A 24918-nucleotide genomic window follows, 5' to 3' on the forward strand; every position below is an offset into this window, starting at 1 on the left:
CCACAGCCAGGGGCAAGGAAACACAACCTCCTGAGACATTTTAAATACACCTGGGTATTGATATGCATAACTAAGTAGCCAGATATAGCTAGTCCTTAGTTTCTCTCTGCCTTCACTGTCTCCCACTGAAATGAAAGAAAAGCTGAAAATATGTATATAGAGAGAAAAACAGACTGAACCAGAAGCTCTGCTGGCATAAGTCTGGCACACATTTATTTGGCATAAATTTGGTCCAGCAGATTTGTTGTCTCAAAGCTTAAAATACACTAAAAACAAAGCTGCAGATTCAAAGCTTCATACTTCATCTTTGGAAGCCTGGGGTAGTTCTGGAGAATAGCTGTGAAAGCTACAAATGGCAATAATACATTTTTAATAAAATTGCTGTTTTAAATCATTTGTTTTTAACATCTATTTTGCAAGTCTCAGAGGAAACCAAAAGCCATTTTGTGGCAGCTTCCTCATTTTTATATATTATGAAGAATGTCCAGCTATAAATACTTGTTATGAATGGAGTTTGGTACTGAGGACAATAGCTGTAAAATAATGCCTGGGGGAATGAAAAATGTACTGAGGGTTTGATATAATGCTGACAGGCAGAGGCCCAATGCATTATTTCAGCATCAAGGTAACTTTTCTCTCCCAAGGACAATATTTTACACAGTGATTGCTTGAAAAAACCACCAATATTTCTTTTATTACACTAGTTGGTGTTTTTTCCCCGTACCCACATATTGAAATTACTATAAATCCTATTTGCTTTGGGGAACATTACCCATTTCATTTATTTAGGTGATATGCTATTTTTTTTCCACTCTGCTTCCCAAGTTTTCCAGAAAACTCTGCTTATTAAGTTGTTTCAGTCAGTTAAGGAGCAGAGGGGAGAAATCAGGTGCTCTCAGCACAGCTGTAATGATCCTGACCTCCAAAGAGATGAAGAGCAGTACAGTACATGAAATCAATAAACCCCCCAAATGCAGTCACAAATTCTGCATGTGATGTAGATCCTGTGCAGCAAATTGCCAGCTGTACAGACAGGTTGTTGTGCAGCACAGACACAAGACATATGCAGGAACCCTTGTCTTTCCAGAAACACTGGGAAAAAAATTACACACACACTCTGTTAGCACACCACCTCAGCAGTGCTGTGATTCCCCACAAAGGCAGGACATGACACCACCAAAAGCAACTTGCTCTGTGCCCCAGCAGGAAACCTTTCAGACACATGCACAGAGCTCCAGCCTGGCCATCACTGCAAAGGCACACACTGAACAGCTGTGGCAGCAAGTGCTTTTAGACAAATTTCCAAATGCAAGAGCCTTTAAGGGGAGCTTGGTCAGCACAGTGCTACTGCCAAGGAAGCAGAGAGCACGCTGGCACACTGTGCCAACTGGACACTACAGGCACCCTGCACACTCCAGCTGCACAAGGGGAGGCTGCTGGGCTCAACCACACTCTCCTCTCACCCTCTCTGAGTCCAGGAGCTGCAGATAACCTTTGAAAGCTTTCCTCTCACCCTATTTCCATACATGAAAGCTTTTCCTAGCTCTAAGCACTCTTCCAACTGTAAACCCATTTTCTTCTATTCCCTTTTGCCAGTGCTGAAACACACGGACATGAAGGACATGGAGCAGGTCTAAGGGCATTCTCAGAGCTACAGGTTTCTCTGAGAAATGGCTGCCAGGCTGACTGGGAAGATACAGAGCTACAGGGGCAGTAACAGGGGCAGTTGCCATACAGAGCTTACTGCAGCAGGTTACTGTGCTGGCAGGGAGCAAGAGCACTAGAGAGTTTATATTTGCCAAGGTTTGTTATAATTCTCACTGTATTCTAACCACACAGAACAAACTCCCTTGACTAGGTTCTGTAAGGCTGCTGCATCTTGAGTTTTAGTCACTAGCTCATTATGCTGTTAGCTTTCAGCCAGAGCAATTCCTGTTAGTCCTGCAGGAGTGCAGCTCGTTCAGACAGTTCTGAAGAGCCCCTGTGGCCCAATTTACCAAGGAAAATTTCTTAAAATACATGCATTACTGCAGCACCTAGAGCTTGAGCCAGCAGAGACTAGAGACTGGCATACAAAATGCCCAGAGAAAATAAATGATCATGAAAAGCTGCACAGGCAAGCCCAGCTAAGAAGAGGTTGAGGACACACACTAAGCCACAGAACCAACACAGCACTGCTCCTTCTGGCACAGTGAAGCGCTGAATTTGTCATCTATGTGTCTTTTCCATTTTCATCACCTGCACAGTAATGCCTGTCTGTCTAGGCAGAAATGACAGCAACCCTGGTAACTGTCACCAGAACATCGTGGATTGAAGCAGGAATGAAGATCCCACGCTCTGGGCTATTGCTTGCAATGGCACTATGGCCAATAAAACAAATTGGGACAAGAAAGATTGAGTGCTTTGTTTGATCAAATTACAAAAAAAAAAAAAAAAAAATAGCTGAAGGGAACACAGGAGATGCAATATCTTGACTTCCATCAAACAGTGCCTCACGAAATCACTAAAATACTTGAACCAAATTGGTTTGGACAGAAGCACTGTCAGATGGTTTGAAAGTTAACTGGAAATCAGAAGCAGTGAACAATGTTGGGAAGTGGTGTTTTGAACAAGAGCATTATTTGTAAGCATGCTCCCACAAAGATCAACATTGGACTCCATTTTACACAACACTGCTGCGGAAGGATCTGGAAAACCAAATAAGTAACACAATAAATTTCTGAATAGTAACTGCACAGAACAAAGAGGAGCCAGTTGGAATTGAAAGTATGACCACACAGTTAGTAACACAACAAACCTATACTATTTTAACAAGTATGAAAACATTATGGCAAGAAAAATAGTGGAAAAGCAGTAAAAGCAAGAGATGCCTTGTCATTTGGCCAGCAGAGTAGCAGAACCATGACTAAGGCCATGTGTTTTCCAAACACGTTGCCATTCTCCTGAGCAGAGTAGATCAGATCACAGGGGACATGACAGCTACCTATGACATGTATCATCATTTGTTAAGAGCTGGCCATCTGAGGACTAGACACCTCTCAGTAAAGCTGAAAAGGTTTAAAGAAAGGTGTCTATATTTATTACATGCCGGGAGACTTTTGTTGATAATTAGCAAGTGATTTTCCCTGAGCAGCAAGGAAGATGGAATGCAACAAAAGCTGACACTTGCAAACATTAGCAATAAACAGATGGTTCTGCTCTCAGTCAGGGAGATGAGGCTACAGATTTGGTCTCTTGATCTCTATCCCCTTTCTTTTGTGTTATTAATCTGGAAATAAAATTCCCATACTATAATATAGTCAGACATTGTGCTCAGGCTGACATTACTGCTCTCAAAACTCACCTTCTGTCAAGTCTGTAGCTGAAAAACACAAATTTTTCCTTGGATTTCTGTCTGCTGTCAGCATACCTCAGGTGTTACACATATCAGAGGAATCTTCATTAACAGCCTATGATCTGCTTTGCTCAGTCAGTCTCACGGCTGATTAAGTTGCTAGATAAAACACACTGAGTTTCAGGTCCTAATTCTTTTTATCAACTCTAAGAAAACACTTCACATGATAAAATAACAAGTCTTACTGTTAATCTTCACTAGCACTTTAATTTGTGCATCTGAGACTTTTTGAGAGATTCACATCTCCTGTTAAAATGTAATGGTCCAGGTGCATCAAAACACTCTGCAACCTCTCCCTGGCAGGGTTTGGCTGCTCAGGGCCTGCTCTGACCTGGCAGAGTGATCCCCTGGGATCCAACTGCTGGGAAGAGCCACATGGGGGAAAGACACAGGAGAGGTCTGGGCTGAGGCCTCTCGCCCTTGGTTTGGGAGGTCACTGCTCTGCCAGACTCAGCATCACCCTTGGTTCCCCAGCTCCCGTGCCCTTGCAGAGCACTCCAGCCTCTCTGCTCCCTGACATCTGACTTGTTTACCCACCCCTGGGATAGAGCACCTGGTATTCAAAGTGATTAACAGGACCAAAGTAACCTCCACTCCTTTGTAACTAAAGTACATCACTGCTAAAACAAACTGTTCCCAAACCCTGCTCTACAACCAACACTGACCCTCGGGCCATCATTAGTAGTTGAACATGGGCAGGAGACAGTCAAGGCAATGAGTGAGAACAGTGAGAGCTGTGGTGGATGATACTGCTGACATTCTGGGCATGCTGCTTGCCTCACACCCTCCCAACCCTCATCCTGACTAGTCTCTACACACCACAAAGCAGCAGCCTAGTGATATTTTGCTCCCAAACCCATGAAAGCCGGAATTGCCAAGAATCTGCTGCTCCCAAAATACAAGGCATGCAATGCAAGAATAGTCCATTCTCATGTATGCTTTGCAAAAGAAGGAAAAAGAGGAAAAAGGCCCTTCAGGTCAGCACTGCTGAGCTGCACCGAGATACATCTCAACAGCAGTTATGACTGCATGGCTCATAAGTGACACACTACTGACAAGACTCCACTTGCTTTGCTCTTTTCAATGGGGAGGGCATGGGGGACATTAACCAACGAGAGAGGAACTACATCCAGGCACGTTACAAAAACAGGGTGAAACATTAAAGTCATCAGACTTTGCTCCAATCCTAGAACAGCATAACTGGCTAAAGTGAAAAACCCCAGTCTCAGGATCAACAGCACTATGTCCAACTGCTGCCACCGCTAACACCTGAGACAGATGTTAAACTCAATGCTATTTAAAACCCTTTTTTAAATTACCTACACAATATTCTTCACAAGTCTGCAGACAACACCAAATCAAGACTAGTGCTTGAAATTCTGATCAGATATTTGCATGGTTCTTATTTTATTTTCTCCACCATGCAGGTGATCAAACACCAGTACAGGGGCCAAGTGGGTGGACAAGCTTTATCCTTGGAGATATCTAAAACTCCACTGGATGGGGCCTGTGCTTTTGTATCCTCTCTGTGCAATATTACTGCAATGGGTTATGGAAGCCTGGACATTCAGACTAACACCCTATCTTCAGACTTCTTTTTTGTTGAAGTATCTAGCTTCTCACACAAACTAAAATGGATTTCATTCAACACTAAGATGCAATGAACAGACTGTCTAACAGCTATAGACACTCCCAAGCCATGTTGCCTCTCCCTCATGGCACTTGTTACAGTGGCATTTCGGGTTCAGTAGCCAATTTCAGGGCAAATTATGCAAACTACACAGGTTCTCCTCAGAATGAGGTACAAACCTTAGGTCAGCTACTTCACAGATTCAAAAGAAAAATAATGCACAATAAAACTCCTGATGGGCAGTGTGACTAATTACCTATCTAACCAAAAACACATTTCCTCCCCTCCCCATGTGTCCTGAGCTCTGTAGAGATTGCCTGCCCATGGGTTTTGTGAACAGAGCAATTCTCAGCCTGCCATTCCTTGCACACACTCGCTGGCACTGCTGTGATAAATTGTTGCCTGTAGATGCACTGAATCTGCAGGAATAAAAAAAGGAACCTGTACTTATGGTAATACTGCTAGAAAAGAAAGAGCAAAGCACGAAGATGTTCATTTTAGCCACAGTGCAATAAGTAATGAAGGAATAAATTAGAGTTGATTAAATTATTGACGCTTATAATTTAGGAATCTTCTTGCTCAGCAGTAGATGTTTTCCTCCCATAGCTATTTGTGATGTGTGGGTGGAGCAGAGGTAGAGGGTGATATATTTGCAGCTCTATTTGGATAGCATGGGTTTGCAACCATTCAGTATTCTGAGATCTGAAAGCTGTTGACCTTGCCAGCAAACAGCAATTAGAAGTTCAGTAGGATTTGACTGTCCTAAAGCCTTGCTTTTAAGGAAGCCTTCAGCTTATCAGCATGATACAAGCTTTCAGAATAAATATGGAAGGATCTCCTTGCTTATCAAGTACATAGCAGCATTATACTTACTGCAGCCTGAGACCTGCAGAGCATTTTTCTGGTTAGTTGGCACTTTTCTTTATAAGCAATTGTGCTACTAATGATTCTATTAAGCAAATAATGTTGAAAAGCATGCAGGAAATCTATTCTATATAATAATAGACTGCTTCTCCTTAAGAATGAGGTTCTGTGGAACTACAGAACATAAACCTTCCTTTTTTATAGAAAAATACCATGCTTTTCAGGATATTAAGGCTTAAGTAGTTATCAGAAAAACAGGACTCAACTAATTACAGCCCTATGTTCTTTCAGCACAGCACTGAAGTGCATCAATTCAAAAGAAATTAAAGCTGCAACCACTAAATGTCTCTGCAGAGTTTTGTAGCTCATGTTTTAGCATTGTTTTGCCTTGTGAAGGAGCACAGGGCACCTGAACAACACTCCCATGGATCCCTAGACATCACACAAACCATGAGGTCCTGCAGAAGGGAGACCACAACAACCCATCCACTGAGCCCTCTGTGAGGCTTCAGCTGAAGCATAACCCAATTGTAACACACACCAGGACCAGGATCACCACCCAGTACAGAGTCCAAAAGCAAAGTAACACCACCACTCCCTCCCAAGTTCTTCCTGCCATGGTTTATTAGTTATCTGGGATGTTCAGGGCTTTCTGTTGTTACAGCCCTGACTCCCGTGGTAATTACAGGAACTCCCACAAACACAACAGGAGTCTCCTAAAGCAGGGAATGCTGAGAGCACAAAAAGCCCATTTCTCCAAAGTGCCTTCTCTTTCAGAGATGCAGAGATGGACCTCCCTATACAACTCAGAAAGTCTCACTAATTTTTTCAATGGAAAGAAGCCTTCTTGAAACACCACTCCTGTTTTTTAACCATCCTTTGTGCTAACCAACACCTGTCCCCCAGCAGCCTACAATGTTTTCTACTGACACACAAAAAGCTGTTGACCTGGCCAGCAATTACAGATTCACTGGGAACAAGATGTCTTTAAAGTTTGCTTAACGCAGCCCACCTAAGCCTGGGATCAAGTACACAGAAAGTCAAAGGTTCAGGTCCCTTCTTGGCAGAGGGAACTCAAGCACACCCTGCTTCAAGGGGGATTCTCCAACAACAAGCTACTTGGGACAAAGAAGAGCATTGCTTGCACTCATACAGACTAGGCAGATCTACTCCACGTTGAGTAGTTACACACTCACTCACCAGAGAGGAGCACAGTACCCAAGGTACACTAGCAGAGGAAAACAACTTGAATTGCAGTCCTTCCTTCCACTTTATTACTATTTTATATATAACAGGATTCCAAGTTTCTCCCTCTCCCAATGTCTCCAAATCCCAAAGTGAAAACATCATACTCACTCTCTCTTCTCTCAGCAGCCAATCTGTTCCTTCCTCCAAAGGGAACGTGGTCTAGCAGTTAGAACACTTACTCAGATAGGTCAATTATTCCTAAATAAAGGAAAAAAAAACATTAGTCCTCCCATAAAACCATTTTCCCTTTCTATAGGGCAGTAGAGAGCCTACACAGGCCCCGACAAATACCTCTTAGATCAGCAGCCCCCCTAAAAACAAGCACAGCGAAACCACAACCCTATATAGAAGCTGCCCCACCCAGCACAGGTGGGACTGACCTCTCTGTGACCCAAGCAGCAGAATTTAAGGCACCTGTGGCACTTCAGTAGCAAAACCCAAGTACACCTGAAGACACAGACTTTGCCAGGGCTATTAAAGTTATAAGCATTTTAGCTTTGGACTTCCAAAAGTAGTAGCTTGTCCCGTAACTGCCTTCCTGAGGATCTAAGCCCAAGTAAATTCAGAAAGAAGGGAATAAGCCTTTGCTGGACATCATTACCTCCCTTCAATTTTAAGTATTATTCATTTAGGTCTTGATATAAACGTGGGTGAAAGCCCAGATCCTCAAGGAATAACCACCATTAGCCTTGTCCTGTGTGTAGTAACCTTGACAACTTTACACCACCAATCACAGATGATGGATTAATGAAGACTGATTTGAACCAGCTGCACTCTGTCAGAGTCTTTGCTCTGATCTTCACGCTGCCATAACTTTCCCTTTTAACTGATTCTGCCAGGTGTGAGGCTGTTAAGACAGCAAAGCACTCTACCTCTCTTCTGCAATTCAAAAAAAAAAAAAAAAAAAAAAAAAGAAACCAAAAAAAAACCCCAACCAACCAAAAAAACCCACACCAATTTTCACCACTAAGATATTTTTTTACAGTAGTGAGCAGACTGACATGACCCAGCTTCTGTCAAATGCTTGTGTGTGCACATGTAGTTGAGGCTTCAAAACTGACCCAAAATTTTGTGCTCAGCAGACCAGGCAAAAAAAGGAGAGGCTTATGCCACAAACAAACTCACAACCACAGAATATTATTGATATGTTTCCTAGCTCTTTCTGAAGACCATACAGAAAAATATTATTATAATATTACAAATATTATTATAATATTACAAATATTATTATAATATTACAGAAGCAAAACTATAACAGCTACTAAAACAACCTTAGTAAGACATAACCAGCATTATACAACAAGAGAACATATAGTAAGGCTGCTCCTTTCAAATGCTACAGTAGAAGAAGCCAGCCTGAAACATGCAGTCCTGGCAATGCCAGAGCTATAAAGGGACATGGGAAAGCTCTTCAGAAAAGAACATCATTAAATGATGGCCTTCACTGGGTGACTGAATGAAGGTGCACCACTGATCACCCCCAAGGGTCAGCTCTTCCCTTTGTGACCCAGGAAGGGATCAGAGTGGAAAGAAAAGGGAATTCACATACAACACAATATCCATTCCCTCTGATGCAGAAGATGGCATGTGTACAGTCTCTTCTAGCACATTAGTGTGCCCACCCTGCTTCTTTCTTGCCTCATTTGACTGGAGGAAAAACAGTTCAGTGGCTGCCATCATCATCCAAGTCTTCATGACAACCTTTTGAACCAACCCCTTATGGGAGAAACATCTGCAGTTCAATCCTCTCTAATATTTATGTGAGGCTTACTGCAGGAATCGATTACATGCAGATCATGTTTTGGATATTAACTTCTCAGCCATAAAAGAACAGAGACATTTTAATTTAAACAAGAGTTTTGCTTTTAGGACATAAAATAGTAGTTTCCAGGAAGAAAAAGAAAGAAGGAAAGAAAGAATTTAAGAAAAAGACTTTGCCAAGCCTGCACTGTGTTCCAGTTTGATCTTTGGGTCTAGTGCTGAAAGCCAACGCCTGAGCAAATGCTGGAATCCCAGCAGCCATTGGAATCCAGACAAGTCACTTTATCATGCTGTGTCTCCATCTTCTCATAGGAGTAGCACACAGCTTCTTCACTGGGGTAATGCAAAGCTGATTTCATTACTATTCACAAAGTGCTTTCTGCCCAGCAGAGGAAAGTATTAGGGAAATGCTAAGAATCTCTACTGCTGAGCTTCTCTTCTAAGCCAGCTCTTTTCATAAGTTATGTCCTACCAAGCATGTAAAAATTTCTTAGAACCTTCTTAATCAAGAAAGCAAACATACCCTCATTTGCCAAATGCAGGCTTGTAATTATGTGGAAATGAGGCAGAAACAGCCCATACATGCATTAACATTGACATGATCAAGAGATAACAGCACCATTAATATAACCTCTTAGAAATGACAGTTTTCAGCCCAACAGTTGGAAAATCACAAGTGGGGCTCATTAAACATTTTCTTTTTTAAATGAATTAAACAAAGAGGAAAATGCTGCAGTAACTCAAGGGAGGAAAGGAGCATTGGTGCTTAAATGCACCAAACACATTCTAAGATGTCCATCCAAATGGACTTACGGACCCAGGTACCCAGAGCAGACATTCAGTGGACTACTGGATAGCTGTAAATAACCAGCTGACCTTGTACGAGCTTCTTCACCTGCTTCAGACAGAAAAAATCTGTCAGTAAAGATAAAAAAGCACATGCTGCTCATTAATGGACACTATCACCAAGGAATGGTATGGGATCAGGAAGGCAAGCAGCAGAACTGGGCATAGGAACAGAGAAGGCCATAAAACACTTGCCACTGCAACACAGGTTACCTGAAGGAAAGCACTGGGGAAACCCCTGAATCTGTGTTGGATTTCATTGAAAAGTCAGAGTAAAATATATTCCACTGTCAACCTGTAACATTGAAGATGTTCCTACTCCCACCAAAGCATGGACACATAAAGAAGTTCATAACATGAGGCCATATCCTGAATTAGTTTCTTTTTCTTCTTTTTGTGTTTTTTGGTTTGGTTTGGTTAGGTTGGGGTTTTTTTTAATTAAAACAGGTCTATCTTTCCAATTTTCATTTTTCAGCATCAAAAGTCAGCATTCTAACTCCTGTTATTTTCAACTATGTTGACGTTGGAAAACACAGAAACAATCCCATTGTTGCTTTTTTACTTCCAAGCTCCATGAAAAACAGCCTGACACATACTGCCCCAGATGCAAATGATTTTCCCATGCATACTGTCAAATCAAATGCCTTGGAGTCATTTCAGCTGCTACAGATGGTAAAACAATTTTTCCTTATAATTAGCCAGAGTTTCCTAAGTTTCAACTTGCACCCATTGCCTCTCGAGTGGTCCCTGTGCACCTGTGAGAACAGTTTGGTTCTGTCTCCTCCCTGTTCTCCAGTCAGCCAGCTGCAGATAGTAATAACTGAACCCTCCCTTCCTATAAATATTTTAGTTAGCAAACAGTTGTAAGACTTCCAGTGCTTTTTAAACTATTTGAACCTATATGAAAGAGGGTGTTTTTCTCATTGTTTTGGTTGCTGTTGTAAACACAGGTTCTCTTCCAAAAGCAATATATTTAGTAGATCTTTGTCCGTGTGACATGAAAGACAAAGGACTTTCATCTTACCAGTGGTTAAGATTGGATTAGGTTAAACAAATGCAAAGCACTTGGATCATTTTCTAAAACAAATTAAGGATCCAATAAACTTTATTAGATCTGGGAAAGACAGGATATTTCTCTACACTAAAAGCTGTATTGCTTCTTTTGGGTGATATTGGTACAGATCAGGTGCTCAGCATTTGTATCAGCACCTTCCAATATATTGAAAGTTCCAACATGTTGTAAAGTAAAGCTTTAATTATCTTCTTGGCATTTTACCATTGTTGATCTGCCACATGTAGTGCTGTATTAAGTCACCAAACAGAGACGTGGCATGGGCAAACAATACTGATGAGGAGTTCTAGCAAAAAAAAAATCACCTTAGTTACATTAATAAGCTTCCCCTATAAGGCAAACTCAGCTCAAGCCGCTGCAGTGTTAATTTCTAATTTGTTTGGAATCTGTTTTGATTTTCTGTCTCCTGTTAAATATAATTCTCTTCTGGGCTCTGTTTTATACATTGATTTTTTAATTGCATGCATATTATGTTGGGACCCAAATCCACAGTTCTCTAATTCAGGTTACACAGAAAAATTTAGACAAATAATCCCAATTTTTTTTAATTAGAGAAACACTTTACCTCTTTGAAAAAGGATGGGACTCAGAGTAGTTATAGCAGCATTTGTTCCCACAGTCAAGGATATACATCAGGAAGCAATGGACTGTTGACTTTTTAAGAGTATACTAAAAAAAAACTACTCTCTGGACTGTACTTTGTACTGAAGAAACTCATAGTTTAATGAAGTGAAACTATTATTTTAAGTAGCTGTGCCCCAGAGTAGCCATCAGTGCTGCACTGAGAATACAGAGCATCTCCCAAAAATCTCTGCTGCACAGGCCTCATCACTAATGCAGCACATGATGATTTTTTCCTCTTCCAAATAACCACAAGTGGGTCTGATATTTTTATTCCAACTATGGTAATTTTTACTGATTTTTATGGTTACAAGGTAAGTTTTAACATGTATTCATCTCAAAAATACACGCAGAGAGCAGAAAGATCACTACCACGGCACAGACCTGGTTTCTGTTCCTGGCAAGTCATTTAGAGCTTTCTGGAAAGGGCAGGTGCAGAGAGAGGCAAAGTCTCCTGGCCCTGCTGTCAGCTCAGTTACCTGTGGCAGCACAGCACATACCCAGCACAGCCCAGTTCTATCCTCTCTTAGGAGAAGCTCCTCCAGCTACCCTGGTCTTCAGCTGGGATGTAAGGCAACAGCTCTGAAGATTACAATTCAAAATTATCTGGGCTTGAGACCATCCCATTTGTAAGGGGCAAATATTAATAACTACTTTTTGGTAGTTTGCCAGCTGAAGTCACTCAGAGCTTGTAGAAGTATTTGATGGGTATGAATAGAGAATGATACATAAATGTTGAGAACCATTCAAGTGGGTTTTGGTTTTAGGTGTTTTGTCTGTTTTACATAAAAGCCATTAAGAATTCTGACTAGCAGCTGACAATTTCTGCTGCTAGAAAATGCTGTTTCAAAGGCAATGAAATCTTTGTACCCTTCCTTCACCCCTTTTACCCACAAGGTGTGATACAATAGTTTTGATCCTCTCTTTCTTTCAGTTCAAATAAGTATTTTCAATCAAACTTACTTTATATAGACAACAAGAATGTTGTCAAGGACAAGAGTCTCCTTCCTCCTTCTCCTCTCCCCTTCCAGTTTCTTCCTACAATGAATATGCCACAAGATAGATACCCACGGTACAATTCCACTAACATTTAGAGATTTGGTTTCCTTTCTCTCAGAAAAACCCAGCTGATTATAGCTAGATGCACACCAGACTGCTTGCTTACAAAACAGTTAAGAAAGAGCCTGACAGTTTGTTTGGTGCTTGGTGTTGGTGTGGATTTTTGAGGGCATGAGGGTGAGGTCTCCTCACCCCTCTTCAAGCAGAGCATAATCAGTTTGGTTTTCTGATATACTGCTCGTTGTCTAAGTTTACTCGTCACATTGTCCAAGGAATCTGAAGTTGTGTAAAACTCTCACTGTGTTCTCATTTTCAATACAGACATTGCCTTCCCCATCATCTCAGATGAAGGGAGCAGAGCAGGCACTGTGATGTGCTACTCTACCATTGCACTGACCACTTTGTACATTTGTTAAGATGGAGTTTCCTATTGCTCCAGCAGAGTGATCATTTTTGTGCCTCATTATTTCAAACCCTTTCCACTTCATTATAAAAACACCATTTGCTGGAGCTAAGGTAAGTAGCACAATAGCATTCCAAGGCAGCATGAATTAATCAATACAGCCTCTACAGCTGAGGAGTACAATGTCGCTCTCGCTGGAAAGGTGCAGGTTTCATTTCAAGCTGCTCTCCATCCTTCTAATTAACCACTTTATAACTCATCTTCTACAAAAAGCCTCAGCTCCCAGGTATAAAAACAAACACCTCTGTTGAGAAACAGCTGTGAATATAACTGAAGTCAAAACAAAATAACCCATCTCCAGGAGAAAAAAAAAAAAAAAAGGAAAGAAAAAAGTGTAGTGAAACATGTTAGTCCCTACTCCATCTAGAATAGTTATACTTGACCTCCACACACCTGCTATCTTCTGTACAGTGTTCTCCAGCCTCAGGTTCATTTGTTTGATCCTGCAAGAAGAAAGGAAGCCAGGGCCAAGAGAGGATTCCTACCCATCCTCTTCACTGCTTAACACCCCATCCCACTGCGAAAGAGCATATTCAGCTTCTAGCCTGGCACTCACTAGAACTCAAAAAGACAGATTTTTATTTCTAAGGCCAGTATTGAACCAGGAAGCTGGCAGGATTTAAGGCTCCTGATGCCATTTCAGCTTCACTGAGTGACCTGTGTGGGCTCTACATCAAACACCCAGTCCACTAGCTGTACTTAGAAAAATTTGACTTTTGCTCTTAAAATAGGCTGCTGTGCTCCACTGTGTCTTGTGACTGGAGATAATTTCTACCACCCACCCAGAGCAAACCAGACCAGTGGAGCCAGCAGAGCACTGGGTTATTTGCAGTAGGAGCTGCTTACCAAGTTCCTGTACAGCCCCACCAGCAGTCATCCTTTGTCACTCACAGCCCCTCTATCCATGCACCTTGCAACTCAGCCTCTAGAGTTGAGAGAAATGTCTTACAGCAAGAAAACCAGCCCTGGTCCTTTCCACTTTCAGTACATTATTTTAAGATGTAGAAGAGGTCAGGCCTGTTTATCTTAGAAAGTTCCTGTTCCCACATCCTTTTCTTGTGTCTTGGTTGCCAAAGCCCGGCCACGGGCCAATGATTCACAGATGTGTTCTCACACAGCTGTGCCCTGCACAGATCTGGTCTGGGGTCTTTTAGAAAGCACTGCAGAGCTGACAAAAGTAGAATAAATGCTTTTAATGAGGAAATTCTGTGCAATTTGTTAATTTACTTTGTGGGAATCATCCTTGTAGACCAAGACTAATACTGTGCCAAGAGCGTTATGTATACAACACTGCAGTTCATTCTGCATCATGCTGCTAGTTTTCCATTGTAATTTAATGCATGGGATTTTATCAACAGTCTTTCAACAGCAGATATCAAGCAGTCAGAATGAAATGGCTTACAACATCTCCTACTGGCAAGAGTTTACATGTCTGTTTGAAAGGCAGCTGGAGTTAAAATATGACAGGCAGTAGACTAACCATACCTTAACAAAGGATGAAGCTTTCAGACAGTTCTTTCTCTCCCAAAACACAGTCAGCTTCTCTGGGGTCTGCTTTGTCTACCTGTTAGAAAGGTTTGTAACAGGGTACTAATCCAGCTCTTGGGTCTGGCTTGGAACAGTGATGGTGCTGAGCGCAGGCTTGGGAAAGGGCAAGCTCTTTTGACTGAGGTGAAGCTGGCTGGCTGTTATTTACTTTCTCCCTTCAGGAGATATTTGGTAAAAAACAAATGTAATCAAGACGACAGTCCGCTGACCACCTGGTAGATGGAAAGCAACTCAGCTTTAGAGTGCTCATCAACCCAGTGTGACCACAACATGCTGGAGCACTGCAAATGGAGGGAACAGAGCTCAGGATACAAGAGGCTGCTCCATCACACAGCACAGACACACATACCCCATCTTTGGTTTGCAGGGCCAGTTGCCCTGTTTCATCCTGGGAAGGGTCAGAGAGCACAGGGACATCTCCTCCCTCTGTGCTGGGCTGGCCACACACACCCAGCCCTGACACCTCCAGAGCAAACACACTTTGCTCTGCAAGTGCAGAACGGCAGCTTTGTCAGCTGAGGAAAACGTGCTGGGTTTGCTGCAGAGCTGTAGGAGTGCAGGCAGGCACAAACCCCGTGGCTGCCTGCCAGCACATAGAATGGAGACTGTAAATGCACAGCACTGTCCTCCCCCAGCTGACATGGCAGTGACACCATGAAGGCAGCGAGCAGGGGTGGGCTGGGACCAGCACAGCCCACTTGGTCTGAGAACAGCTCGCAGAGGGATCGTCTCAGCCACAACAGGCCTTCAAGTGGCACTCTGGGCAACCCTCCCTACAAATGGGAGGCATCTGTGTAGCACATTAATACTCAAGGACACACAGGCACACACCAGGCAAGATATCTACCCTGCTAGCAATGCCCTTCCTGATGCCAGACAACATCAGAGCTACTAAGCTGAAATCCAATTTTAATCCTTTTGTAGAGTGAGTTCACGTAAGTTCAAAAGGGAGCTCTCTATCATTGTTACAGACCTCATCTCCTGAGACAAGGTGAGGCAAGTAAATCAAGAGAAGTATCGTTACTAAAGCATAGGAGAAATTGGTGTATTGGGACTGAGTTGGTTTTCTAACTACAGCTTTGATTCACCTATTTTTCTCAAGCCTGTCTCATCTGTCAAGCTTTCCAAACCGGTACCATTTCAATGTCTAGCTGAGCAATAAACCTTCCACTGTTCCTCATTCAGCTTCATGAAGCACTCAAGCCTCTGCACTAAAAGCTGTGGTGCCACATGGAGAGAACAGATAGTTTAAGTTTAATGCTCACTCTCGCTAACAGTCATTTATGTTAATAGACATTTTTGTTCTTTGGAATTAATCTTCCTCTGGTGTTTTGTTTTTTTTTTTTTTTGGTGGCATAAATCAGGACAAATTATTTCCCTTATAATTTGGAAAACTCTTTCAGATAATAAGAGCAGAGAAAGACAATAAAAAGCACTTGAATTACCATATCCTAATGAACTACCATTTGTCAGCTGAGCCAGGGTGACTATTTCCTTGTATGTAGCAGGAAAACATCAGAAAGGCTTGAGGCTCCTCTGTCATCAACCTCAGGAAGGATTAAAACCACTGAACATCTTGCAGAGAATTCTGTCTATGTTCAGCCAAGTTCCAGAGTAAGGTGTGCATGTGTCAAGCACAAGAGCCTAATAATTCAGTTGCAGTGTCTTTAATGCTGTCGTTGCAAAGGGAAACAGAAGTCTGAGTTTTCAACATTACCTGAAAATTGACAGAAAGCCCTACCCACAGGCTTTCCTTCAGAAGTTGCAAAGACCTTTCCCTTTTCTTTAAAATTAAAAGAGCTTTCTGCTGTGCCACTTTCATGTCCTGTTTTTCACCATCTCTGCTCTGCCTACTCCTTCTGAGGGCTCTCCTTGCTTCTGTTCTGCAGATCTGGGTCCCCTTTGAGCAGCCTTTCCCTGTTCTAGCAGTTGGGAGAGGAAAAACACACTCCTCCCTTCTTATCTCTTCCCATTCCCCATCAGCAGTGCTTCCCTCTCTGCCCAGCAAACTGCCAGTGTGGAGCTGCCCTGTGTGTCAGGGGAAGAGCTGCTCTGAGTGGTACATCCTGTACCTTGGGTAGGTGAGACAGGCAACAGGAGAGCTGTAGTACTGTAGATGTTGGATGCCATATTGCATTGCCCCATACTGAAAGTTTTGCCCAAGATTTAGAGATCCTACAAAGAGTTACAGCACAGGAAAGTGAGGCCATCTATCCTACACAGGAGCATTTCCATTCATGAGAATTACAGGATCACCACTGATAAATAAAACAAATCTGTTAGTAGAGAGTTAGGTGACCTTAAGGAGAACATCACCTTTTAGGAAACTTATACCCATAAAACTCAAAATTAGTGGGGTTAAAAGGCCTCACAGGCTTCCTCTGAGCCAAGTCGTGAATGGAGATGAAGCACTGAGAATATTAATTTCCATGAAATTCACTGTCCTGGCTATATTTCTTACTGATTTAAGTCATTTCTTAGAACTGTTACTTTTTAGTGATTATAATCTTGCAGGAAACCAGCCATAGGGCAGAAGGGACCTTATGGATCACTGAATCCAGCCTCCTTTTATTGAAATTGTGCCATATATTCCCACTCACAAGACTTGCAAACTCAGGCTTTAAACTAGCAAGGCAGCCTGTTCCCAGTGCTCTATGGATATGGCCTTGCAACATAGTGCCCTGATGCTTAACTGGCTCTGTTGTGGCTTTAGCAAGTTTTATAGAATACTTACTGTCTTTACAGCTCTACCTGCAAAGCACTTCAAAAGATTCTCTGTTGAGACTTACCACAGTAAACCTGCTGACTCCATAATACAAATTCAAAGTAATTCCAGGTCAAACCTTTAATCAAAGAGACCTCTGTAAGCTTCTTCTCACCCTTATTAAAGAGATTTACAAAACCGTGAAGGAGGTTGGAGAGTTACTGATGTGCCATTTAAAAAGGCTCCATTAAGATTTGGGTATTTTTATCTTTTAGAAAAAAGCATTTGCAGATTATAACTCTAAGGAGACAATTATAAGAGCATTCTGAGAGTCTTTTCACTTGATCTATAAGAGGGAGAAATGCTACAGCAGAGTATAGGAAAGAAAATACACTGCCTAAGCCTTTTTTCTTGAATAGGATCCTAACTAGCCATGTCACAGCTGCAGTGAAGTGTCTTATGTTCCTGTGATTTATTACTATAAGGGCCACATCATCTGCCAAAGTGTGCTTGTAAGAAATTAAATGGTTTCCAAAGGAAACATTAGAATAAGGCAGATTTTAGATTTGCATTTTTACCCTGATTAGTGTCTGTGAAGCTCCTTTGAAAACTTTTGTAATAAGCACAAATACAAAATTATTGTCAAATTCAGTTGGAATTTGGGAAGGTTTCAGGAAGGAAGCCCAGTTACCCATGAAAAGAGATGAAGAGAATGTTTACAGGAGTGAGAATGCAGAACATTACTGAAAGAGAAAGGAAGTGGCAAACTTCCAACATGCTGAGCCTTGGACCCAATTGCTTTGTGTCTGACATGATGAGTTGTCCACAGGCCTGAGTTATTCCATCACCCTTTTAGCTTAACCTTGGACACTAAGCCTCAAATCAAGTGTAAGTAACAAATTAAGGCTTGATCCTACACTCTCAGTTCCCTTTGACTTCAAGCTGAGGAGGCAGAACAGTACTAAGACCTACATTAATGTTGATCATGGTGTCATTCCTGATGGCCATCCAATTAGAAAAAACATCAGAGAAGAAAACTGCCACAATTAGCTACTGCAGACAGACAATTTGGGACCACAGCAGAAAATGAAGCAGCAATATTTTCATTGATCCCAATAGCATCTGAGAACCTCAGAGTCAGCCTTTCCAAACTTGTTTGCATATGAGTGTTTCTGCCAACTTGTATCGACTTCTCAGTTTCAAAGGGACAGAAATTTAACCTCACAGTATTTGTTCAGAGCTGTAAGATTGCTCTGTTTTCCTGCTCTAAGTCATCAAAACTGAGTGCAACTGTAAAGAAGTCCCAACACTTCCATCAGAAAGACCTTGGGAACATACAATGTGAGTCTATTACACCTTTTTTTTTCCATTAAAGTATGGAAAGGGCCAAAACAAAATACAAACATATGGAAAAGGAAAAGTATGTAATAATCTAAACAGATTGGCAGGCGGTAACACTGGGTATTCTCTGAAGAATGACCAGAGGTTTACTACTATTAACAGGCCAAACAAACCTCTTGGTCAGTATTGATTTGACTCATGTTGTATAAAACACCCTAACAGTAGCAGTGAATAAAGACTGAAGTCTTGCTGGCCTAAAGAGGGACTGGATTTTCAGATGTGTCAGGAGGTTGCTGATGAATGGTATATTTCTCTTCCTATGCATTATTCCTACAACCTCATTCCAATACCATGTACCAGAGCCTTTTCCTCATGCAGAGAAGCCAGGTAACACATGACAACCCATGGAAAACATCTCTGACAGCTTCTTTGACAGATGTTCAAGACACACTGTTGACATTCTATTTTTCACCTGCTTGAGATTAATAATTAACCCTGATTCAGCACTGAGAATCTTCTAACTTTGTTCTGATCAGGAAAAATCATGTTCAACTATGAGATGACTAGTATCATTAAAATTCTATTTCAGAGAACTGCTGTTAAGTGATAGTTTTGCTCCTCAAATTAGGAGAGAGGATTAATAATTGAATCCAAAGACCTAGTTATATATATTTGGTGGGTTTGTTTCATATTAGGAAGAATGACTTGAGCAGAAATCCATTAAAATTTTTAGTATTCCCATGCTAGTCTAATTCTAAGCTTTTCTATTAAGTAGCACAGTCATAATGGCATTAAACAACTTAAGCAAAACCAGCACATAATTATCACTTTTAATTTAATCTTTTAGAGTGCGAATAGATACTGTACATCACTGACAATTCCTAAAGAGATTTTTCTATTCCTTCATAGCAGCTTCACAGCCTCTTGTACTGATATAAGTGACCCAAGCATGTATAATTTTTTCCTCAAGAAAAAATCCTCAGAATAATGAGATAGCAAAGCCCAGAGGTGTAGCAATCAGCTACTGCTTTATTTACTTTGAGGTAGATTTTAAGATATGAGCAGGAACTAGGGCACCATCACCCATGGACCAGCATATCAGCATCCCAAACTGTGAGTGTACTCTCCAAATTCTGAGCATGTCAGATATGGCACATATTAAAAAAAAAGTCCCACACAGAGAGTATAAAGTACATGGAAGCTCTGTAGAAATGAGGGGAGAAGAGAGAAGACCATGCAGCACTGTAGCATCCCCTCCCTTGCCTCTCAACAGGGAGGTGCTGCCAGTGTGAACAGAACCAATATTCACTTCACAGCACTGCCATCCTCGGTGCCAGCCCTGCAGGGAGCCAGGAGCAGCACCGAGCATTGAAGGCTCAGGAATCCCCCAGGTGCCTTTCTCCTGGTGCCCCTTCCCACAGGATTAAGCCTCTGGCACACTGTAGATACACCACAGTGCTAAGGAGCAGTGGCACCCTGGCACTATGCATTTCTTTCTATACATTTGCTAAAGGGCTCCAGAAAGGCCCACAAAAGGCAGAGCACAGGAGTGCTGTGCTTTAGTTGTTGACAGCAGAGCCTCTGCAATAGGCTGCGGTGCAGCAGCTGCAGTAGCAGAAGGCTGTGCAAGTCACAAGTCTAAATACAGCCCACTATTTCCAAACCCAATGAGAGAAACCTTACACAGGCCAGGCTGAGCCTCTGTGAGGCAACACAGCACTGCCAACATCTGTTTGAAGGAGAAAGAGGCTGAAATCTGACACATCACTGATCTTAAACTCAGCAATCTCAGACCTTGTGCGCTCTCCTCTCTTGCCTGCAGTCTCTGCTTCTCGCTGCTCCCGAGCTATTGGCACTGCTCACATCCCTGTTTCCCCAGAAAGCATAAAGCTTCTACACCTGATCACAGTGCTGGAGTGACAGCAGCCCCTCCTACACAGAACAAGCTTTCTTTCAGGGGTCCTCAGCAAACACTTCTTCCCCCACTCCAGGACCAGGCGTTTCATGTCCGTGGTGCGTCTCCTCTCTGATAAATCACAGATCTACAGTTGCAGCACAAGGCTCTGAGTTCTGCTCTAACATCGTTAATAATTCCAGTTTGTTGCAAACACATATCTAGCAGACATTTTTGTCTCTGCACATGCAACTCAGGAGTCTACTCTTTCAACATTGGTATTGGAAAGCAAATGTCTGCTTGGAGAATCTGATACTTAAAAACCTCCATTTCCTTGGCAAAATGAAGGGATGTCAACACTTGGTACAAGAAAGCATCTCATGGAAGCTACTGACTTTCAAGCCTGTCAAATGCTCTGCTATTTCCATCCTTCCTCTTTCTCCTCTTCTCTTAGTGGGCTGATATCAACAGAACTTCACAGATCTTTCCGTCTAGTAACAATAACCACTTACTCACCATAAGCCCTTTTACAACAAACTCCATGCCAGAAACTTTTGTGTCTCTCCAGGCTGCATGTTGCCAAACCAAGGCAATGTTAAAAAATTTTCTCAGACGCCAGACCAGAATTCCTGTAAGCCAAAACACAAGCCTAGTCCTGTGCTGAGGCTCCACAAACTGTCCATAAATCACATCAAGGCAGTGCCAGCAGAGCAAGGTTCCCCTTCTGGTTTCTCTGTGTGCCACAGGGCTGTCTCTGTCAGTGCTGCTCACAATGGTGCTTCTTAGCTATGCAATCTGACCCTGAAAAGCCACAATTTGAGACCATCATTTTCTTCAGAGGGCCTTTTTCAAATAACCCCAGAATGACAAAACCAAGCTCCTTAAAGATGCAGCAAAATCACTTCATTACTGTTTCATGCACTTTATTTTAAAGGCCTATTAAGAACCCATTCTTTCTGGTAGAATGTTATTTTCATCTCCACTTTTTTTTTCCTTTGGGAGCTTGAATATAAGATTTTCCTATCTCTGCCTTTTTTTTTTCTCGTCTGTTTCTATTTGATCAATGATAATTCTTTTTTTCCTGTGCTTCTAAGAGAGTTGACATTAAAAATGTCTAATTCCTATTCTCTTTCTGTTGTATTTGTGCATCAGAGTCATTCACAATGATGTCAGCTCAGCTCTGGGCATTGTCTCTGCTAGTTCAATTCCAGCTGAATTGTTGGAGCTAGCAGGACATTAGCATTCACTTGATTGATTTAGCATATCCAGAGAATAAGATGGGGTTTGCATTCAGCTATACACATGAAAAACTGAAGAAATTATAAAGCAATCCAAAGTTGGTAAGTTCTTTTGGAGTCACATAGGTTTTGCTTCTCACATATCTTCCTGTGCGTGAGGGCACTATGTAAACAACAGCCATTTCAATGCCAAGCCCTTCCTTGACAGTGCTGATGGAAGAAAGAGGAAAGTGATTTAGAACTATTGTTTAACATAGTTTATCAATTTAACAGATTTCAAGGCTAAAAGATCGTATTATGCATTTTCTCCTATAAATACGGGAGAATTTCATCCTGTAGTTCCAGAATTTTGTCCAACACCCAGAGAGAACACTTTTTCAGAGGTAAATACTTCAAACTGAGTTCTGAAATTAGTATTACTTATAAAGCCACTTTTTGGCTTTAAAACTTGCTTCCTTAGTCCATTACCTACCCCTGTGACAAGATCTTGATGTTGTATGTGGCTCAGGATGCACATGACCTACAAAGGGTTCACATCTTTCCAGATTCCAGATTTTGAGTGTGAAACTAAAGTGAAGAAGAGGATGCAGGGCAAAAATTTCAGAAGGACTGGTTAAAGTTTGGCTCAGGAATCCATTTTCCTCCAAAAAAAATGAGCAGGGCCCCATGAAGGGAATGAAGAAATCTGGCTTTATCTTCCTGCTAACTCAAATCTCCACCTGACTATTTTATGATTTCAGAACAAGGATTCCCAAACCTTCCAACAACAGGACTGAAAACCTCAGCAGACACGTTTGTTCAATTATGCCCTTTATGGGCTGAATGAAACAGTGAAAGGACCAGGCATGTGACAGAACAGTAATACTTGGCCTCTTCTTAAAAGCTCTTTTCCTGCACTGTGTCTGTTGGTTCCAATGGGCTTTCCAGCTATCCAAGGTGAGAGTTTGCAACCTTCAGACCATAATCACACTTGACTCCCTCTTCTGATAGAATCAGATGGACAGGTAGAACCTGTGTGTTTTCCAGTAGCTTCAGCATTAAAAATATATGGGGGACGTGACAGCAAAGTCAGCTGTCCCAGTTCAAACTTACCTTTGCACTTCTCTGAATTGCAGAGAAATGCATCTTCTGATTAGGGGTTCTTTCTATATGACATACAGCTCAGCTGGTGTTTTAACTGCTCAGAAACACCTGCAATAGCTCTCCCCTGGCTTCAGTTACTTGTTCTGAGTGTGTCTGTGCAGCTCTGGCCTCCCTGCTGCACATGCAGAGAGACAGATGAGTCTGCTTCTGAGACAGTGGACACTCATTTGTGATCATTAACAAGCAGTCCCCATGAAAGATGACAACTCATGTGTCAGCTGAAACATTTTGCATTAATTGGAGCAAAGTTCCTATCAAATATATTTTGATAATAGCCAATCTCTCAGGGACATTTTGCACCACACAGTGAGAGCATGTTTTATGTCTTTCCTTGGAGGCAAGAAAGAGCACCAGAAGGCAAATGCAGCTGCAGCCAGCAAAGAAAGACAAACAGAAAACAGCAGGGAAACCACTGTCTGTGGAGACAAGCAATGAGCCATGGAGCTCGTCAGCTCTGACAGCAATGCGGATCCTGGCACAGGTCTGCAGGCTCCAAAGGCTGCTATTTTTCCAGAGTGTGGTAGAGACCCTACAAAGGATCAGTAGGAAGTAAGGGATGAAACTGCCGCTAACAAACTTCTCCATGGACAGCAAGTCAGTACTCAAAGCTGAAATCTGGTGATATTCTGTATGCATACATGAGTGCATGTTCTAATACAAAACTAAAGCAAGGCCATTTGCCTTGATCACAGAGTTTTCCTGATTCACTTCTACCGTGTGACTGAGCTTTCCTCACTTCCATCTTGGCTGTTCCTCAGCTATGACATTTGGCTGGTTCCCAGACGATGGCAGAATGACTTCAAATACTTATCTCCTGAAGTTCTTAAAAACAGTTGCTTGTAGTAATTTGAAATGGAGAGTTTACAGGAGTACACATGTCTAAAGGAGCTCCAGAATACTTAGCAATGGCTGTTGTGAGACTTTATGCATTCCTATGCCATTTCAGTCCTTTTAGCACCAACCAACAATTTCAAGCAACAGAGAAGCCAGAGAGTCTCTCTGGGTTTCTAGCGTGCTTTACAAGATGCTTAGACTTTCTCTTCACTTATCTGCTGCTGGATAAGAACAATGTTGAAAAGACATTAAAATGACAGTCAGGATCTGTAGCTACATTAGTCATTCTGTCAGAACACGGGAAAGAACCTCACTGAAGTCATGCAGGAAAACAATTTGTTGAAGCATCAGCTGAAGCAGCGAGTCGCAACTCACTCAAATCTCTCAAAAGTACAGGATCAAGCAAACTGCTGAAGCCCTGAAAGCCACAATTGATTCTGCAAACAGGAGATACGTAAAACAAACTGAACTCGCCTCCAGTCTCTGCTGTGTGATAACAATCTGAGTGTCCACCTATTTTATACCGTAAAAGCAGTCAAGTAGGAAAATACAGGATGAGTGATGTTCCCTTAGTGCAGTGACAGAACTACCCGTACAAGCTGACAGTACTTTCTGTCACTGTGTGTAACTGGTGTTTAGTTCCACTGAATGGAGCCATTCTGGACATGCACTGATCCAACCAAAGTAACTATTTTGAAGCCTTTTTATCTGAACCTTGAGCAATGCATCCCCAGGCCCAGAAGAGTTAAGCAATTGATGGTCTTACAGATCTTTTTGCCAAAGATAACATCCTTAAGCCTCGAAGTCTACGGTACAGCCATGAGCCTAAAAAAAACATCCTTACCTGAATAACTGAGGCATCTGAGGAACCCAGACAGATGCCAGAAAAGCCAGAGCAGCTCAATTGTAAACTGACTTAAATAAAATCCGCTAAATTCATCCAACCAGGGCATACCTTACAATGTAGGGAAAACCCATACAGGACTTTATCCTAACCCCTGTGGTGGCCTAAGGGTACACCACTATCAGCTAATAAAGAGATAAAACATGTAAAACCTTTATTTTTTTTCCCCAAGAGGGTGGTGGAAAAGGGATCAAACTGTTGGTCAGTGATGCTTTTTCAAATCAGGTGTCACCTGTAACTTCTCGAGAGACAACGTGTAGAAAGAGATTTGGACAATCTGGAGCTCAGGAACAATTATCACTAAAGAAAAGAAAGAGTAGAAAATAAAATTTTGGTTTTACTCTAAATATTAAC

At 41.9% G+C, this 24918-nt stretch overlaps 1 long non-coding RNA gene across 1 annotated transcript in view; it reads right to left on the reverse strand.

The window, feature by feature from the left end:
• The window catches only part of LOC127471699 (uncharacterized), a 108944-nt gene that overhangs the window by 83468 nt on the left and 558 nt on the right, over positions 1-24918 (reverse strand). The window contains exon 2 of the long non-coding RNA XR_007904740.1: positions 7245-7334. This is a non-coding gene — a long non-coding RNA (uncharacterized LOC127471699). The remainder of the gene's footprint in view (positions 1-7244; positions 7335-24918) is intronic.

Source organism: Manacus candei, unplaced genomic scaffold (genome assembly GCF_025592945.1).
Source record: "Manacus candei isolate 608988 ecotype Guabito, Panama unplaced genomic scaffold, ASM2559294v1 h1tg000003l, whole genome shotgun sequence".
Classification (NCBI taxonomy): domain Eukaryota; kingdom Metazoa; phylum Chordata; class Aves; order Passeriformes; family Pipridae; genus Manacus; species Manacus candei.